This window comes from Diadema setosum, chromosome 10 (assembly GCF_964275005.1).
Source record: "Diadema setosum chromosome 10, eeDiaSeto1, whole genome shotgun sequence".
Lineage (NCBI taxonomy): Eukaryota > Metazoa > Echinodermata > Echinoidea > Diadematoida > Diadematidae > Diadema > Diadema setosum.
In genome coordinates this window covers 23211527-23215189 of record NC_092694.1, presented here as the reverse complement: position 1 = coordinate 23215189, position 3663 = coordinate 23211527, and the positions used below count along the sequence as shown (strand labels likewise).

General features: G+C 39.8%; 1 pseudogene; it reads left to right on the top strand.

Annotated features, from left to right (window-relative positions):
- LOC140233863 (uncharacterized) overlaps positions 1-3663 on the top strand; it is a 4384-nt pseudogene extending 721 nt beyond the window's left edge.

Genomic DNA, 3663 nt, shown 5'->3' with positions numbered 1-3663 from the left:
TCGAATTCTCACATCTTGCATTACCGCAGTCAAAACATTTCCCCCTTGAATCTCTTAACTCCCCCGGAACGACCATTCAAAAAAGACGAAAGATTGTGTATGAATAAATTGTCAAAACTTGGCGGAATAATCTCTTCATGTATTCTTTTTTGTGTGCGTGTTAATCAGAGTTTGCTAGATTGTCATTGCGTTTCGTTCTGAACTCAATAGAAGTAAGAAGATCATTTTTTCGTTTTTCTCATACAGAGCTTAACCCATTGTTGTTGCTGTTTTTAATGCTCTGTTTTTAGTGTTCTCTTGCCTGTTCCTCTCTGTTTGACTTTATAGAAGAATTAATTTTGATGCATTAGATACCAAGCTTTGTGCAGAAATGCTGTGCTGGATATTATAGTAACCGGTTTCGGAGGGAAAGTCGTACCTTACAAAACAGAACTGTCACGAGTTCGACACCCACGAATCATACAGCCCATTAGTAATACAACCTACGAGTCATACAGCCCATGAGTTCGACACTAAGCAAATAAGGCCCAAGAGTGCGACACAATAGGCAAACAAGACCCACAAGTTTGACACTGAGCAAGCAAGGCCCACGAGACCGACACATTAAGCTCCGTGGCATAATGTCGAATTCGTGGGCCGTTTTACCTAGTGTTGGTCTTTTTGCTTAATTTCGAACTCATGGGTCTTGTTTGCTTATAGTTTTAAACTCGGGAGCCTTGTTTCACTATAAGTGTCGGACTCATGGGCCTTATTTGCCTCGTGTCGAACTCGTGAGCTGTATGACTCGTAGTGACCGGTCTCGTGGATGACCCCATATAGCCGTAATGGATTGAATTAGGAAGGTGGGAAGAGACTTCCCTGATTGAATAGGCTGGGTCGTTTCACGATTTTAATACAATGTATGTGATTTTTCTCCAACAGACGTTGTCTCTCTTGCCGTTGCGTGCGTGGTCGGTTTTGTCGCCGTGGTGTTGATGGTCATCGCTCTAGTGTGTCTAACACGAAAAAGGTATACTATTAACTTAGTTTCTGGGACCCAAATTAAGGGTTAAGATCAATTGAACATGCAGTCGATTTTCACCAGTGAAAATCGACTGCATGGTCAATTATTGATCTTAACCCTTAAATTAGGTCACAGAAACTAAAATAATGGTTTGGTCCCCAAGTGTTTGGTACTGTATATTTCTAGTGTGATTTATGTTATTCTTTGTTAAGGTTCCTTATAAGGTACACTTATATATATATATATATATATATATATATATATATATATATATATATATATATATATATAACATATATATATATTTTTTTTCATGTTCTGAAAACTACCAAATGTATTGTTTCTTCGGTGAAAATTTGGAAAACCTCTTAAATGATGAATTCTTTCCTGATACTTAATTTGGAAACAGATTTCAAATTTACAATCATTTTTCTTTTGTATTTTTTTTTTAAATTCCGAAGCTTTGGGATTTTTGTCTGCTGAAATATTTGCTGTTTTTTATCAATTGATCTCTCGTTTTATCTACACAGTAAAAAAGTCAATTTGAACAAGGAGGGAGCCAAAATTCCGATCAGTGGATCCACGCAATAACACACACCCACACATCATCACACACACACGCACGCACACACGCATACACACACACACACCATCACACACACACACACACACACACACACATAAAACGATGGCAGAGTAACGTAGTAGTGGGTGTTCGTCCACTGTGTTTATGCATCGTCAGGCCATGCATCCCTGTGGTTACACACAAGAACTGCACTCCATATTATTCTTGACAGTCATAGGAAAAATCATCACGCACACACACACACACACACACACACCCTTACAAACACACACATACACACACTCGAAATGTTAACTGCAGTTTGACAAGTTTTATATTCTACTGTATAGTACTGGAATATATTCATTCAAAACGCTATCATCGCGCTCTCGATTACTCGCATCTACATTTTGTGTACAAAACCGAAAAGTTAGTATTCAAATAATGATTCTTTTGGACAAGAGTTGTTTGTTTGTTTGTTTGTTTGTTTGTTTGTTTTTTCAAGTGATTGACAAATTGCTCTTCATCGACGTAATATACCAATACCAGTATACCAATTACTTTTCAGTTTATTCTTTAATTGCGACCTCTGCGTGCAAAAATATTGACAATTATTATACATATTACAATATTATGCATGAAGCCCGGATGACTAACCATAGATCATTCCTTACTGCTGTACGTAACTTTGACTGCTGATTGTAACTTGTATCAGAAAATGTGCAGTGGTCTTACGTTCTTCCCTATAGTGTAAATGTATACTATACAAATGAGTAACTAATCATACAAAAATGTATACAGAAAGATATGCTTGGGTAGAGGCTGCCTGAAGTTTATACATTTCAGTCACCCACAAAAACGGCAAAGCGACTCGATCTAAATGCTCACTGACACACACATCTTAATCGAAAGCGTAGTAAGCGTAGTAACATTGTTGTACTGTAGGGCCCCGTTTCTCTCTCTCTCTTCTTTCTTTCTTTAAAACAACAACAACAACTGTACTGATTCCATGCCTAAGCAAATTTATGTGGTCAAAACTGATTCTGAAAAGACCGAAAGGACTGAAAGTTATTATAGAGGCATTTGCTTGTTTTGTTCGTTACCCGGTAATTCTGATAAAGTGTGAATTGAATTAAAGTCGAATGAGGACATTACAATTATGGACACTGAATATTGGTTTCTTATTCTCATATTAGTTGCTGCCGTTATTCGTTTTGATTATTTGTTTAGTTGTTTGTTTGGGGGTTTTGTGTATGTATGTGGAAGTTATTGTTTTGTTTGTTTGTTTGGTTTTTTTTTTGCTATTTAATTCCCTCTTTTGAGCTTCAGTCATGATTTCGGGTTTTTTGTTTGTTTTTATATTTGCTTCGGGGGCAGAGCTTCGTCGCCACCAAAGGAGCCAAAGGTGAAAAGGCGACGACATGATCCAGCGTTTCTTGAGATGCGAACGGTAACGTCCATGTACGACTCCATCGTGATCGACGATAACCAAACGATTGTGATGGATGACAGTACGGGTCAGGCATCTTTCGTCAATCGCGCCGTGTACGAATCCACGATAATGACTGACGGCAAAGCTGTAGACGGTCTCGGTGACGAAACGGGCGAGACAGGTGATCAGCGCCCCCAACGACCACTTTCGACAGTGGCATCGGTTAAATCTCACCACATCGACGAGAAAACTGGGCATCGATACGAGAATATCAAGCCGTCTTGTGAAAAGACTAGCAAACCGAGGTCAGATGTTAATGAAAACGTGGACGCAGTCGATGGCGATACCGACTATGATCAGCTAAGTCCAACATCAGCAGGGCCTTACTCTGCACCTGGAGGGACAACGACTGGGAAACCAGCGGGGCAGTACGATCAACTACCAGCCAGAAATAGTGGGCATGTTGACGCGCATGCGATTGAGTCTTCGTTTCCGGGTGGAGGGAAAATCGAATTGAGACGCCCACAAGAAATGCACAAATTTGGAGAACAAACCCGACACGGCCGAGACACGACTAGAGAATACCCCACACGAGGAAACCTTGAAGGAAGGAATGAAATCGACGCGCCCAAGGCAAAACTACGTGAATATCCCGAAGAATAA